General features: G+C 46.0%; 1 long non-coding RNA gene across 1 annotated transcript; it reads left to right on the forward strand.

Annotated features, from left to right (window-relative positions):
- The first annotated feature begins 553 nt into the window (after positions 1-553).
- Positions 554-9,787, forward strand: LOC308191133. Its single transcript, XR_013947736.1, has 3 exons — positions 554-2,337; positions 3,387-3,627; positions 8,099-9,787. It is a non-coding gene; the product is annotated as an uncharacterized lncRNA (long non-coding RNA).
- The last annotated feature ends 6,587 nt before the right edge of the window (positions 9,788-16,374 follow it).

The following is a 16,374-nucleotide window of genomic DNA, read 5'->3' on the forward strand; positions in this document are numbered from 1 at the left end:
TGGTTAGGACATTAGGGGATTAGCCCTTTCTCAGAGCACAACCTGCTGTGTTGGTGCTATTCTTGCCCTCTGTCGTAAATGAGCTGGGTGCTCTTCACTGGCACCAGGGTATCCCAGCAAGGCAGCGCTGTGGACGTCCTGGCTCTGAAGTGAGGGCACGACAACGCTCTGCATCAGCTTGGCTTCCTGCAGGCAGTCAGGGTCAGTTTAGGGACACAACAAGAGCCGCCTGGCTAGCCATGAAATGTGGTCTTTATCCTTTGTCTTCCCTTTTCTGCTCGGCCTAGCCCCGTTTGAATGCTTGCAGCCCCATTAACTGCCTCAGCCGTGTGCGCAAGGACAGACAGACGAGTTGTCCTGGAAAAATATATTCATGTGCCTATCAGTGTGCGCACTCACAGCCCAGGTAGCACCACAAGAGCAATCCCAGGGGTGATTTAATAGCACGGTGCTGCTGGCATTGTCAGTGGCACAACCACGTGGGCATTTTCTCAGCGCATCACTTGTCTTAGAGACAAGCCACGATGGCTTTCCGTGTGTGCTGCATTTCCTCCATCCCCCTGTCACTGCACAAGGCAAAGATGGAAAAACGAGGCCTGTGTCGACTCACAGCACAGCCATAAATTCGAGGAATGCTTCCGAGGCAAGTTAAAACAAATTAGTAATTACCGTGACTGACAGGTACTCTGCAGCCACCAATGAGCAGCCTGCCGATGAATACTAAAAATCTCTTAGCAGAGGAGTTACAACTCTGGCTGTCAACATGGCTATAATTAGGCAGCGCTAAGCGAAATGGCTTCTGCTCAGATGTACTCCCTGGAGAATCTGCAGATCTGGACTGTCTTAGAAAGGAAGGAGATTTAAAAGGGCTGTTCAGCTCTGGTGCTGTGGGGCCTGCAGATGCCGGCCAAAATGGGAACCAAATGTGGTGGGTACGGGACTTGGGCAAGAGCGGGGCGAGTCTGCCTCTCAGCCCAAAGTGTCACGCTTTGCATTCCCCTCGTGCCTTATTTTCCAGGGCCTCCAAGCACCTCCCAAGTACTAGAGTTATGCCTCTCAAACACCCAGGAGTATTAATCACTTGAAAGATGAGTTAATAATCTCTGAGTTGTTGAGACACGCTGAAGGACAAGCTGATAAATTTTCATTGCGCAGTGGGGAAGTGTTCCTCTGGCTGGGAGAGCAGGTTGATGACAAGTTCAGAAGTCTCCAGGGAAGCAGATGAAGACACAGAAGTTTTCTGTGTGATCAGGAACAGTCACTTATAAATAAAAAAAAAAACTCCTGTGGAAAAGTCAAGCAGTGTTAAAAGAGATCCAAATCTTCCTGCTTGAGGATTAAGCTTTGTATAAAGGCTAATTGTTGTAGCATAATTTCTCCGGTGCCTAAAACAAGCAAGGTTTTCTTCAGCATCGTGCCTTTGATTTTTTTACAGTTTAGAGAAAATAAACACCCGTGGAGCATCTGGGGACAGAAATAGCTCTCCAATTATCAATGAGTTCTTGGGTAATTTTCACGCTGGATATCTCAACTCTGATCTTGTTCTTCACGTGCAGCACCGCCTCTTGCAGTGGATGTATCGGGAAGGGGCTCACCTTTGAGGACACCACACCGGCCTGTGAAGCACAGGGCTGTGACACCCCTGGCAGGGTGAAGCAACAGCAGTGACAGCAGTAGCAGCTGAGATGGATATTAAGGTGCCATTGATGAAATCAGCCCTATCTGTGGAGTTGAACTCAGCCCAGCTCCATCCTCGGTGCTGCAGACTACGCTGCATTTCCACAATGAAGTAAAACATCGGTGTTCAGCCTCGCTTAGCGCTGTTGTCCTGGGAACAGGAAATTTCAGTCCTCAAGATGCTGATCTGTTGACTCATTTTTTCAGGTGAACTGTTGTTAATTCTTGCTGGGTGTGTTGCTGCCGCATCCTGTTTGTGCAGGAGCGGGGGGCTGAGTCCTACTGCCAGCTCCTGGCAGGCCCATCCTGTCTGCCAGCAAAAGCCCTTGGGTTAAGAAGCAGGAATTTGTAATTCCAGAGATACCTTCTCATCTCCGCGCAGCGTTCGATCCATCATGACTAAGCACCGTTCAGGAACTTTCCAAGCAACGACAGACTTACATGGGGTGAAGCTGTACTCCAAGATATTTTTTGCAAGTGATGTGCCCGCAGGCAGCATTCAGGACTCAAAACATCAATCCTAGGTAGCTCCAGACTTCAAGGCATGTGGGGGCTTGGCCTGGCTCACAGCTACAAAACCAGACTGCATTTGTCCCACTCCCGAGGAAGGCGATGGAACGAATGCACCTGAGAGAGGGGTAAAGGACTGAATTAACCCAGGTAAGTGGTTGCAGAAGAATTCATATTTCCACATCTTTTTATTCCTTCCCATAGTGTTTGAGAGAACTGCCACCCACCTGGGGTGGCAATATGTTGTCACTACCAGTGCACCTGCATGGAGGACAGCAGAAAAACAGCTCCTTCCTGTGAGTCAGCGTGCTCCCATCTAAATCACATTTGGTGTCATTGTCAAGGAGTCTTGAATGTTGTTTTTTTTTTTTTTCTTTCTTCCATCTGGCAGTTTGATCCGTGTTCCCCTGTCACCATTTTTTGATTGATTTATTTCACATGTAATGAAAGGCTGTCTCTTGGGGGTTTAAAGGGCGACAAACAGCAAGGCAGTCGTTAGCTCTCCAAAGTAGACTTTCAACCAGTGGCTCTGCTGTTTTTAGCTATTGTATGGTAGGAGGAGTACCTCACCTAGGCAGCGGTCTCGATCCTTCTGTTTGCTGTGGTGGAAACATTTTTGACGGTCCAAATGAGAGCGTGCATTGAATGGTGACCGCTACCAGAACAAAAGAGCAGGGCTGAGCATGCCCCAGTGCTTTCAGGGGCAAAGCCGGCACCACCCACACAGGCTCGGGAGAGAAAGAAGCGCAGGGGTGACGCCAACACTGCTAGGGACAACTACAGTCACGGGAGGGGTAGAGGTTCGTTTTCAAGTGGGAAGTGGGAGTACAGCTCTCAGATGAGTCAGTAAGGAAGAGCCCCCGCAGAGGAGTCTCACACCTCTTACTGCCTTGCAGAACTGCTCGCTGCTGCCTCTCCGCTCCTGTCCTACTTTCTAGGAAAGCTGCAAAGTTCACTGCATTCTCATAATGCCCCCAACAGCAATTCTGAGCAACCTGCACTATCACAGCACTCATTAAGCCATCAGCTATACAAAGAGGAATCTGAAGATGACAGACAACGCTTTTCACCGGCACTCCTCCTTGCATGAGTAAGAGCTGAGCCTGGGCTGTGCGAGGCAGGGAGGGAGCGTACCTGAGAGCTTCTGTGAATCACACGAGAGTGTAACAGGCAAAATATTCTTTTATGTGTCTGTGCAGAAAACGATGAAGCAGAGATGATAAAGAGGCACTCTGGGAACTCCACTTCGGGCCTCCGTTAGCGCTCAGAGCCCACACCCTGTCACTGTGCCACCAGTACTTACCCAGGAAAACTGCTGGCATCAACAGCAAGCCCATCAAGGGCAACACTTGAAAACTCAAGACCCCAAACGTTATATGGCCTCACGGTCCAGAGCTGTGTTGCTTCTCGTTTTTGTATAGTCAGACCTTCAAATGTGATGCAAGTAGCATTTAAGTGTCCTTCTCATCCTGACTTTCATCCTACAGGCAGCAGGACACACATGCCCAGTGACACCATGGTGATGGAAACAGGGGAACAGGGTGAAGGGAAAACGGCAGCAGACTGAATGACTTGTTCTGACGCACCCTATCCAGGCACCCTTTCAGAGCAACCTGGTCCTCAAACAGTTCTAGCTATAGCAAAGCAATGCCCTAAGAGATTTTCACCAAAAAAAAAATAGTTTTGTTGTGTATTCCCCTGAAGATCTAATTCATCTGCTCCTCCACACAGTCAGAGCAGGGAGGGATCACGAGGACCAGAACTGAGGATGAAGGAGCCTCTACTCCTACCCCAGAAGGTAGTCTCACTCATCTGAAGGTGAGTTAATCTGTAGTTTAGGGGCTGAAACAAAATAAACTCTAATGAAGGAAAAGTCCCCAAACTGGACTTGCTAGATTTTCTACCCACCTGATTTATTCTGGGGTAATCACTGCATAAGACAAAGAAACCTGGTTCCTTTTCCCAAAACCCTGAGACACTGTCCTTAACCAACAAAAAGGACTTCATGTCAAGTGTACAATGGCCTCGCCTGACTCTGTAGAAAAACCTGGCTCATCTAGGAATTTCATTGTCTTTCACAGAATCACGGAACAACCAATGCTGGCAGGCACCTCTGGAGATCATTTCTAGTTCCCTGCTCTGCTGGGTTTTGAGCATCTCCAAAGACTGAGGCTCCAGAACCTCGCTGGGCAACCTGCGCCAGTGCTCTGCCACCCTCACATTAAAACGCTTTTTCTTAAGTGGAATTTCCTTTATTTCAGTCTGTGCTCACGCCTTGTCCTTTCACTGGGTGTCACCAAGAGGAGTCCGGATCCATCTTCTTTATCTTCCTTATCTTTCCAAATCCATGACATTCCCTGTAACAGCAGAGAGGATCAACTGGATTGTATTGCTGGAAGGGCACAGTCCTCACTTCCCGGTCTGTGGCAACCACTTTGAATTCACAACTAATTTGTTTGCATTTGATTTTTATCAAACATCAGGCACCACCTGTACCACTGAAATTAAGATCTTTAAAAGCTCCTGTAAAGAGCAGTTCTTTAATGCAGATCTTTAATGCGCTTCTTTTCTTCCCTACACTTAATTTGCACTTGCAAATTTCCATCTGAGAATGCTGTAAAAGTGCCAGTGCAGCATGAAGTAGCTCTCACACACTGAAGCCAGCCTGTAACGATGTGGGGCTGATTCCTAATGACAGCCACAAGTTGGCATGTTTGCAACCAGTCAAGAAGCATCACTCACTTACTCAGCTCCAACACAGGCTTATTTGTAAAGCATCTCCTGGCCGTTAGGGTATAGGAGAATCTAAATGGACTTGAAGTGGAAAAGGAAGCTCTCCCTTACATTTATGTCGTCGTAGACAAATATCGCTTTACTCCCTGCTGAGTATTTCCAATGTCTGTCACTTTGCTGTTTATCTAGCCCAAGCGCCCGAATTTTCCTGACATTCTGCCTCTTGTGCACAGGAGTTCCTGGATATCAGCCACTGGTAAGCGTTTCTTGGGCGAGACTGGCAGTTTAGCAAGACACCCCTTAACAGAAAATAACCTTTACAGTGAAAACTACTTTGATAGGCTGACTTTGAGAGCATGCTGGAGTATGCATGAGATTGAAGCTTGAACCAGAAATGCAGAGGAGAGAGTAACATCTCACTGTAAGGGTCTTAGAGAAAAAAAATTGTTCCTGCAGGACTCCTCACTCAATTTCATTCAGGAAAAACAAAAACAAAAACAGGAAAAAACTTGGATTATTGAAAGACATTATATAGATTATATAGATTACGGAAGGACATCTTATTTTATTCTATCTTATTTTTGAAGTCCCTTTTTAAAGGACTCATGCTTGAAAATGGAATAAAAGATCAGACGAGAATATAAAATATAGAGTCCAAAGTGGTCACTCACAGCAATGGTCTGGTGGAAAAAGACCCTCTACTGCAGGGGGTATCACACGTGTTAAGCATATCAAACAACATTTCAAAAATGCCTGTTGGGCAATACGAACTACTCTGGCAGGTACAGAACTTTACATTTTGAGTCCCGATGTATTCTTAACCAGATTACGTCAAACCAACATCATGTCAAGAATATATAAGCTCTTCTTTCGCTCTGACACAGTTAGGAGGGCAACAGAGTCCCCCTCAGCCTTCATTTTGTCAGGCTAAACAAACCCCGTTCCTTTAGGCACTACTAATAAAATATATTTTCAGTTCTCACACAGACTTTTGCAGATTTCTCTGCACACGGTGCAGTCCAAGTTCCTCTGTCTTGAGTACAGGTCCCCCGAACTGCACACTGAGGATTTCTGTGAATATATCAATATTCTGTTTAGCAAGATCTCTTCTGATACATACATTATCTATTGGCCTTTTTCATCATAATCACGATATGATCAGCTACTACCCTCAGTCGTTTCCTTCTACAGTCCTCTCGGACCTATGGGTGGCTTTTTCTCTCTTCTTAGGCACTCTTCTTATGGTCAGGATGGCTCTGACATAACTTTAGCTGACCAAGTATGTTTTACAGCTACCTCGAGGTACAGAAGAGAGACACTACCAGTAGGTAACCACTTCAGAGCATTGTCTGAGGTAGTAACATTGAACAGCCTTCCAGAAGTGCTTCTCTTTCTGCATTACTGATTAAGATGCCTTGATAACTGGCTTGGTTTTGACGTTTGATATCAAAACAGCTCTTCCCTCATACACAGCTTGCATTCTGCCCTAGACAACGCTACCTTATCTTCACTGCGTTAGTCACCAGCGCCATGCAGAACATTCATACTGCACTCCTCTTCCATGTTGCCAGTACTTCAAAACTTCATTAGCACGTGCCACAGTAAGAAATGAAAATCTTTAACAGGATCAGGCCCAAAATATCGAGGAGTTCCAATGTTAATTTCCTTCCCACTCAATAATCCTTTGTTGACGTTGACTTGTGCTGGCTCCTTACCCACCCTGTACATCCAGCCCTAAGGGTATCCTGTACACTCCAAGGCCGGTATGATCAAAAGCAATCAAACCAAACTGATTTAAGAAATTATCTCACCAATTTAGTGTCCAGGTAGATGAGTTATGCCTGGAAAACCGACAAGAGATACCAGGTGAATTTGCCATAATCATTTTATCTTACATCATTTTCTACTTACCTTCAGGTCTTAATTATTCTTTTCTTCAGAACTTGTTCTAAAGATTGCCTATGATTGCAGAAAGACTGATGAGTCTTTGACTGCCAAGATAATCTTTGTCTTTTTAATAAGCATGGGTACGGTGCCTACTGTTCTGCTGTCAGACAGGAGCACTGCTAGCTTAAGAGATTTTTAAACTCTCTGTTCCTGGAATGGCAGTTTTACACGCCGGTTCTTCAAAACTCTTGATAGAGATGATTTTGTTTCTTCTCTCAGTCTGAGCACACCAAATGCTGTGAGTTTCTCTCCCACTTCACTTACAGTTCACTCCTGTGCCTCCATCTTATTTCCAGCCAGCCACCCTAGCTTTCTTTTCTAGTGTAGCAGAAGTGGGAAAAGAAGTATTTTCTGCCTTAGGGCTGTGTGAATTTACAAGTTATTGCAGATTCCTTCTGAAAAGAGAAACGTGATAATGAGATAGCGTTACATGCAAGACCACCTTTCGCTGCCCACTGTTTCATTTACCTTTCACCGTAACATTTTACAAATATATAGACCTCTCTTATTGATGGACTTTGGAGGAGAACTGGGGAGTCCTGACAATCTGAGGCTGAAGATGGTACATTAAACTCCAGGGGAGCTCCCAGCAAAGTACCTGAAGAAGCACTTATGTCAGGGAATAAAGGTAAAACTGTTCAATTAAAGCATTTGGCTTAGGCAGAGGCTAAAAAACACACGTGAATTACCCAGAGTGGACAGCAGGAAGGCTAGGACAGCTCCTTCTTTTCACCAGAGTGACTCTTTCAAGCGTGGCATCTGCTTTTATGCCCGTCAAAGTCAACAGCAAAGCCCCCTTTGGTTTTAATAGCATCCTACGTTTGCAGAGTGCTTTTTGCTTGTTTGGAGCTGAACCGACCTACCTACACGCGCTTTTGCACAGGCATTAGTGCCTGTTTGGTGCCAAGGAAATGGACTCGGTGCCAAGGATTGTCACACAAGACCGTCTCCAGCTACCAATTACACTGTAAGTGGTTTCTAAAAGCACGCGGTAGTCTAAACGCACACAGTGTACTTCCATGTTCTGTACTCACCAATCATTCTTACAGCTCTGGAGAACTCAGCAAAGATTGCTGGGGCAAGTGTTTTAGCTGGCTCTAAGTTTGTGCTAACAAGGGGCATTCCGCACTTTCCTTTGTTGTCTAGGCTGATAACCGCGAGGTAGTGGTGCTACCAAAATGCATGTTCTGTGGCATCCTTACAATGTGTAAAGGCCTCTTCTTTTCCTCAGGTGCAGGTTCTGCGTCAGGCAAGGCAGCAGCCCCTTGGTAATTCATCTGTTGCTAATCTGGTGGAAAATTACATCAGCTGGCTAACTTTTCTAAGGATTAATGTGATTCTAAATTTGTACCCTAGCTTTATTAACCTTTGGCTGCATGAAGTCTGTGCGCTGTGAAGTCTCGTACATCCAGGCCAGCTGGATATCCTCACCGATGTATTTGGGAATTAGCTGTTTTGCAAAATGTTAAAGCTTAACGGAGAGGTTCCTAAGCAAGTCCGTCAGTTACAGCGGCAGAACTCCAGCACCTTGGCAGCAGCCCCCAGGAGCGGGAGTGCAGCAGGGAGTGCAGCAGTCCCCACGAGAGCACGGCTGGCCTCAGCCAGCCGTGGAAGGACAAGTGCTGCGTAAGGTCACCCATGCAGCTTTCCCAGGAGCTCGCTGCCTTCATCCGCAGTCTGCTCTATTGCACTCCTGGGCCTACTTTGCTCAGCTGATTGCTTAATGTGCCGTGCTCCGTGGGAGGTTTGAGACGCATCAAAAAGGACTGTGGCGGGACAAAATGCACTGTCACTGGTGACATGCAAGCAGCATGCAGGCCGAAGGATGGCAGGGACATAACCACGATGCAGCCACGGGTTACGGCCAGCACGGATCTGTTCCTCCACCACATGCTCTTCAGCAGGGCCTGAGAACAGCAGGTGGCAACTCCTGAAGGCCCCAGATTATAAAATACCAGGACATGGGGGAGTCACAGTGGCCGATGGAGATCTAGCCTCTCCTTCAAGGCATCGCAGCTTTGTAGAAAAGTCCAGGTGAGCCTGCTGGAGTTTGCAACGCCAAGTCTCCTTGCTTTACAGTTCATATAAAGGCTTTTTGCACTAATAGGTAACAGAAATCAAAGATGCTTTTGTAAAGTCTCGCTAAAAATTATTCTAGTTTCTACCCCAGAGACGGTATTTTTGCATGTGGGAGAGAAACAGGCATGTGTTTATTTTAATATAAGGAGGATCACATGGTTCCTGCTGATGGAATAAAAACATTATTTAATCAAGGAGTATAATTGTACACTAGTTTTGCATGTTTGTAAACTACCTAATGGAGATGTTTTAGCATGTCTTTATGGAATATGAGTGAAGATAGTGTTTTTGTAAAGCTGATCTTTTGCAACCATACAGTTGTAGTAATATTATGTAAATACAATACCCATGGTTTAAAAATGCATATGCAAATTGTATAATTTCTCAAAATTATTAAAGAGTATATTTGCAGAGAGGAAATAAGAAATCTGATATCTGTCACGTGGTTATTGCTATGGTTGTGATATAAGAACTAGTAAGGGTCTTGCTGTGTTGTGGTAGGACCAACTAACTCTGCATTGTACTGGTTTATACTGAAAAACAAACAACAAATCCCGTCAAGGTTTTCATAATATCCTTGTGATTATTTAAAAGGATGAACTAAATAAAAGTTCAGGTCCAGACACCAGGAAATGCTGAAGTCCTGCAGAAGGTAGCGGGAAGCATTCTGGATCTGAAGCCCTTGCAGGAACGACTCCGTCATGCTTGCACTGTTTATTGAAAGTCATTTCACTGAGCTCTGCAGTTGGATGATTGATTCTCCGCTCTTGTTCAGATGGAGGATTTTTTAATCATGTTAACTTAGCAACAGAAAGGTGCACTTGGATATATGCTGAACAATAAACATTTTATAGTGGGATATTGAATTTTCTACCAACTTGGCATCGCATCCAGACTTCCTGCCAGAAGTAGAACACACTGTTGAAACTGGAAAGTTTGGCAGTTCAGAGAAATCTGCGTTTTATGCTGGTTTCCAAACTTACTGAAGCCAGTTAACAGCATGCAGGAGTTATAATCAGGGCAGCTTACATCTGGAGCGAAGTGTTTGTCTTGGATGTCTTTTTGGCAGAGCCCATGTGGCTGTCAAATGCGGAGAAAAGGAGATGGGGAGCAGGCCATTCACATGACATGTGAGAAATTAACAAACGCATGGTTAGCTGAGCACTGTGAAATACCTGCATGCTAATTTCCAAAGGGAGTAGTGTGAATCTCAGGGCAGTAAAGGGAGCACACAGTGCTCAAGAATGACATAATTCAAACTTATTGCTTCCATGGCTTATCACTTGACGTGAAGACAGAATATAATTAGTTCTGATTTACATTGCGGCAGTACCCTGAAGCCCCGTCTGAAGGCTCGCTTCCATCCCACTGGGATATAAGCTGAACCTCGCTCATCACCTGGTTCCCATCTACGCACACACATCCCCAGTCTGAGTTTTGGACCATTTTGATTCTTGCTAGCTGTCCTGGTGGGAAGTGAAGTAGAATTCAACGTTTTGCTTTTATTAAGAATCAGAGGTCAGAATTAGTACTTATTTCGGAGTTGCCAACATTTATTTCCAGTCACAATTTCTGGTCTGCTTTGGCCTTATTTTGGTTTAGGCTGTCAGCTGAGGCTGAAATTTTACCAAAAAAAGATGAATTTTGCCACACCAGCAAATCAGAAGCTGTTTGGTAATGTGGCACTCTTGCCCCAGCTAGGCTCAAAGGTTCCCGTGGAGTTATTCAAGTGTGTTCAGGAATCAGAAGTCCTTTTGTATAAGCCTGGGGAGTGGGATCCCTTTGCTGCGGATGTGGGATGAATTCAAGGCAAAAGTCAGCTCCTGCCCCGGAGATATTACACTCAGAAGAGCCAAAGGTGGCAACATAAGAAGGTGAAATGAGTTCTAGGGGTGGAATTTCCTCACTACCACCAATTCAGTCTTCTAGGCACTGCATAGCAATGCCTGACACTGGAGCATCAGTCATTTATTGATTCATTTCGTAAAAAGAAGAGTAACAAGTTGTTTATTTTGCCAGAACGTATAACCTGTGGGTCTCAGAGATGCAGAAAGCCAACACTAGTTGTGCTGGCATGCAGGAAAAGCTACAGCTGATTAGAAACTATAATCCTGTGGGTTCAAGAAAATATCAGCACAAAATCAGCACAAACTGACAGTCAAATCCTTGCAGGCCTTCCTTTCTGTAAGCTTTGGCTGACACATGAGCATTGCTGAATCTCATTGCAGACAGCAAGTAAAGGAGAAAGCCTCGCTCTGCTTGAACAGCTGACCTATGGGACCTCCTGGAGCAGCAGTTTCTCCTGCAAGCCCTATTTCCTAGCCAATCTCAGGCTACATTGCAAATGGCCTCCCCATCAGACGCTCCCAGAGAGATTTCTTCTGCTATTGAATAGAGAAGATGTGAACTCTCGGGAGTTCTCTTCACAGCACGTTACTGATTTGGTGTGAGAACTCCATGGTAACTTGATCATATGGACTTGTTTGAAAGGAAACTGGTCAATTGACAGCATTTTCTCAGTCGTTAATTTGTTCTAGATATAGGATTAATAAGCTTTTAATTCCATGCCCCATGAAGTGTATTTGGACTACCTTCTCATGGCCAACACTCTGTTCTTGAACCCCGAGTAGTGCTTTCATGTGCATCATGGTTGTACGTAAAGGAAAACCTGCAGCTTACTAAAAACTTGGGTTTGGGGGCTGTCTCTCTAGGCTGGAAGCAGAGCTGTGTTCAAATGAAAATCACTCCCAGAAGCCAAACCTGGTTATACAAGCAAATGTTTCCACTGTCTGCTATGTCTTCTCTCCACCCTGCTGGCCCCCACAGAGAACCCACTCCAGTGGTTTTCCAGGGCTCTGCTATCGTTTTCAGTTTGCCCATCTCTAGCTTCACACTAACTGAAAACCCTCTGCACAAGGCAGCCTCTCAGAAATACACAGCTTATTCACTTCCCAAACCTGTAAGATTTCCAGCGACAAAAGGCAGCTCGATTTCGTTGCCTTGGTATTCCCCCCCGCACACACTGAAACAAACCAGAGAATTTAGAAGTAGTCATTTTCCTGACCTTCCAGATAAGCTGTTTGCCTGCCAGAGATACAGTAATCCTGTCAGATACCCATACATCTCCAGGGAACTCCAAAACTGCAGCAGAAATACCTAGGGGGAAAAAAAAATGTGAGGGAAGAATTCCTTTGATATAAGTTTAGTCAAAAGTCCTCAAAACTAATGGCTTGAGGAGTAAGGAAAAATGGATGCAACAGCTACGGTCTCCTTGCTTCTTGCTAGAGACAGCAGAACACGACTGGGCGTAGGAAAGCAGTGTGCTGTCAACTCTAACCCGAATACTTGTTAGCCCCAGAGAATTGCTCGCTGTGCAGACAGGCAGAAACCGTGTGATTAGGATACAAATGCAGTGAGCCTGAGAAGAGGAGGGCTGGAAGCGAGGGCCTGCGGCTGCAGCAGCAGCGCTGGCAGAAGTGAGCCGAGCCCCCCAGCAGGTGGTGGTCTCTGACAGCGCAGGCGAGGAAGTTCTTCAGCTGCTGCAGCTCCAGCAGAAGCAGGCTCTGCTACCGAGAAAGGGAAATCCCTGCAGGTGCCCGATTTATTTCTCGGTGGAAAAGAAGCAGGATGGATTTCCCCCCATTTCTAAGACTTATATTGCTGTGTGCTTGCGGTGGGTGAAAGTTGACTTCCCTGATAGAAGTCAAGTGTCCTGGAGGACAAAACACAGATGTCTCAGTAGCAGAGCTCATTGCAAACAAAATAAAAGCCAATTTTGCATGGATTACCGTGGTGGGTTTTTGTGTGTGTTTGTTTTTGGTTTTTGTTTTTAATTTTGAAGAAGCATTTAACAGCAGAAAATGATGGATTCTTAACGTACACCCTAGGTCTGCAAACATCTGAAAGCTCAGATGGCAAACCTATCTGCCCTGTGCGCGTACACTGAGAATACCAGCTTCCCAAGCCAGTGAAAAAAAGCATCATGCCCAGCTATTGAAAGGCAGGACCTTGGTCTGGCTGCGTGCAGAGTTCCTGATACTCAATCACCAAACAATACTAAACTCCCTGGCTCTGTCACTCTGATTTCATTTTGACTGCTACAGCACTGACCTTCATATGCCCAGGACTTCTGTCATCACGATACAGAATGTACCACAGAGAACCAACCATGGAAGCTTTTAACAGGATGCACAGTCTGGCACATTACAAAGTTGCCAACACGGACTGGATCCTTTGCACAGGGTTAAGCACTGTTTTCTTCTGACTGACTGTGAACATACTTGTAATTTGGAGTATTGGCTTCACTGGATTCATGCTTGTAAGTGTAATGCAGTAGGACACAGAAAGCTTACGGCAGAGGGGCAGAAGGGACTCTGGAACAGCGCAGCACAAAGCCTAAACATTCCTGCTATTATCAGTGACTGAAGTCATGACACTGCTATTAGTTCTGCTGACCCACTCCTGGGGCTGGACCTTTGCCCTGGGAGTTGCAGTATTAACAGAATACAGTTCAGGCTGCAAAATCCAAGTCTACCCCAAATCAGAAACTGCCAAAATGAAGGCTGGCAGCAAAACATTCTCCTGTAGGTGACATAGCTGTGTTGTAAAGCCAGGAACAAAAGCCAGTTGTCCAAGCTAGCATGACACAAGATGCTGCCCTTCTGCCTCTCCTGGCCTTTCACAGCATGCTACTATGAGTACTGCAGCCTCCTCCTTTACAAAAATCCCCACCCAACCTCCACACCCAAATGAAAGCTGCAGATATATACGGATTTTAATGCACATGTACAAGAGGTGTTGGAATGATAGTTGCACAGTCATCTTCTGTGTTCTGGAGTGGTTTATTGGCTTTGTGACCTTAAGACTAACTTCTGTGGCTGTTTAACTGTTGAGGTTTTCAAAGAACAAATGGGAAAGAAACCTACCACATGGCCTCATATCTACATCTGTATGGGTCACGAATGGGTCTGGATCATCTACTTGATGATACCCAGCTCTTTGTTTTAGCAGAGCATGTAACAGTTCTAAGACATTGGCACTGAGTTGCCATGCTCTCAGAGCCATCACTGAAGGGAGTTAAGCACATAAACCACATGGAGAGATGCAAGTGGCTTTGGCTCACACTCGAAGCTCAGGAGGAAAGTGGGTACAGATCTTCCAAAGTTTCATCTATGAAAATCTTGCAGCTGCTGTTCCCTGCCCCTTTCCAGACAGACTGAGCATCCTGTAAGTTATGTTGCTAAAGCTAGACCTTCTCTTCCACCCTCAGCCTCTCCAAACCATCTTTGCTGTGGCTTTTCCTGCACCTTGTTAGTGCTGCCAGCGACCCCACTGTCCACTGCACTGATTGTAGGCTGCCACGGTGGCTCTGACACCAGGTCCGATGTTCAACAATACAGCAGCCTGTAGCAGTCAAAAGTAGCTCCTCAATCCATGGTGGTCCTATGCTGGAATTTAATGTATCTTCAAGGAGTTTAGCTGCCAAGTTCTAAAGAGTCTGAGAACATTAGCTACAGATTTTAATGTTTTAATAGCTTGGGGTACAGTTACATCCCTGGCTCCACGCCAAACTCATGCCTCAGTGCGTGGAGGCACTCTAGGTTGCACAAATTTGTGTGTTCTTGCTTGTGCAAAATGACTGTACGTGATTTGCACGTGGGCAAGAACAAGTGTTATATCACTGTTTCTGGTCCTGACTGAATTTTTTTAGGATTTTTTTTTTTCAAGATGAAATTCAACCTGAGGCAGGCAAATGATATGTGAAATTTCAAAGAAACGAAGTTTGGCACACACAGGGATATGGGGTGGAGCAGCCCTTTCGCTACACCCTGACAAGCTTTGAAGTAACATCAGAATATACCTGCCTCTTATGAAACCAACGGAGAAAGTTTTTCATCTTTCTTCATGAAATGTATTGTTTCCTGAATATTTCTGAATTTTTCCCTCATATATATATATATTCGGTTCAAGCCCCTTGCTAAACTTTCCAGGAAGATATCAATCTGTAAAAACAACCAAAAAACATTTCTCTGCCTCCAGTGAAGGAAACCCACCACGCAGCTCTCAGCCCACCCTGGAAGCGGGTGGCACAGCTACTCGTGAAGCACTTTTGCGCCCTTTATCTTTGCGTCTTCTCTCACTCCATTGCCCCAGCTGCCTTTTCTGCCTGCCTTTGCTCAGCCCCTGGCCACCCTAAGCCGCAGCTCCCCACCAGCTCGGTTCTTTACCCGCTATTTACTTCAGGGCCCCCCGCGGGGCAGGTACCGGCGGCAGGCCGCGGGGGCCATTTTGCCGGCGGCGGGGCCGGTGCGGCGCTGGCAGCCGCGAGATGGCGGCCGTGCGCTGCCCGCCGGCGGCTGGCTCTGGCCTCATGGCGGTGGGCACCGTGTTTGCGGCCCGTGTTGTCCTTTATGTCCCTGGGCAGCACGGCCCACGGTGTCCCACACAGAGCTGGAAGCCTCCTACACAGAGCTCGATGTCTTGATACCTGTTTATATTTCTCCCTTGCCTGCAGCAAGCCACTGTCCTCCTCCTCGTCAGTCTTCCCCCTCACGCCTTATGTCCTTACTTCAGCAAGTTAGAAGCAGCAGCCACCGAGGCCACTAGGCCCAGCTGGCCGCGGTGTGTTGCTGAAGCCAGTCCTGAAGTGAGGAAGGTGTGTGGGAGCTGCTCCTCTTGGGCTGCCTTCCCCAGCAGGGCGGTGAGCAAGCCACCTCGAGTCCAGCTGCCCCAGGCCACCCCCTTCTGCTGGTTGAAATTGTTTCGTCTATTAAATGCAAGTGATACAGTTTAATCTTCATGGTTTGTGAAGGCAGTGTGACTTGAACCACTTGTCTCCTTCTTCCATGAAAAAACAAGGTACATTTTTCTTCCCCGTGATATTTTAAAAGGATAAAAATTGTGTTGTTTTTAGCTTGCATACCTACATTGTCTCCTGCTCATGTATCTAGTGAACAATGCTGCTACCCTCACCTTTCTGGCACTTCTCTGAGTAAGATAATCACATTACTCCAACATACTACCACTTACTCTTCTTGCTCTGTGCATAAATTACTTTTCCATAATTGCCTTTCTTGACTCATAGCTTGAGCCTGCAGGTGCTGAATCTCTCGTGAATGGTACCAAGTGGCATCATTCCTGCTCACATTATTTCAGGTCTGAAATAAGCCTGTGGCTGGATGCAGGATTAAAAACAGAACAAAACAGGCCTTGAATAGCATGAAGCAGGAGTTACTCTGCTTTGGGAAATCTGAAGGGTCAGTATCATACTGTAGGAAGGAGCTAGTGCCAACTGGCCATGCATTTTATGAACCGATGCAGAGCTTTAGCTATGAAAAGAGCTGAGTCGGGGTGTAGATTCAAGCTCTGTGAGTAAAAAGCAATGCTATTTGAGAAGTGAGGAAGGTGTGTCTGGAGTCCTGTGAACAT

The sequence above is a fragment of the Anser brachyrhynchus genome (genome assembly GCF_964034855.1).
Source record: "Anser brachyrhynchus genome assembly, chromosome: 2".
In the NCBI taxonomy this organism is placed as follows: Eukaryota; Metazoa; Chordata; class Aves; order Anseriformes; family Anatidae; genus Anser; species Anser brachyrhynchus.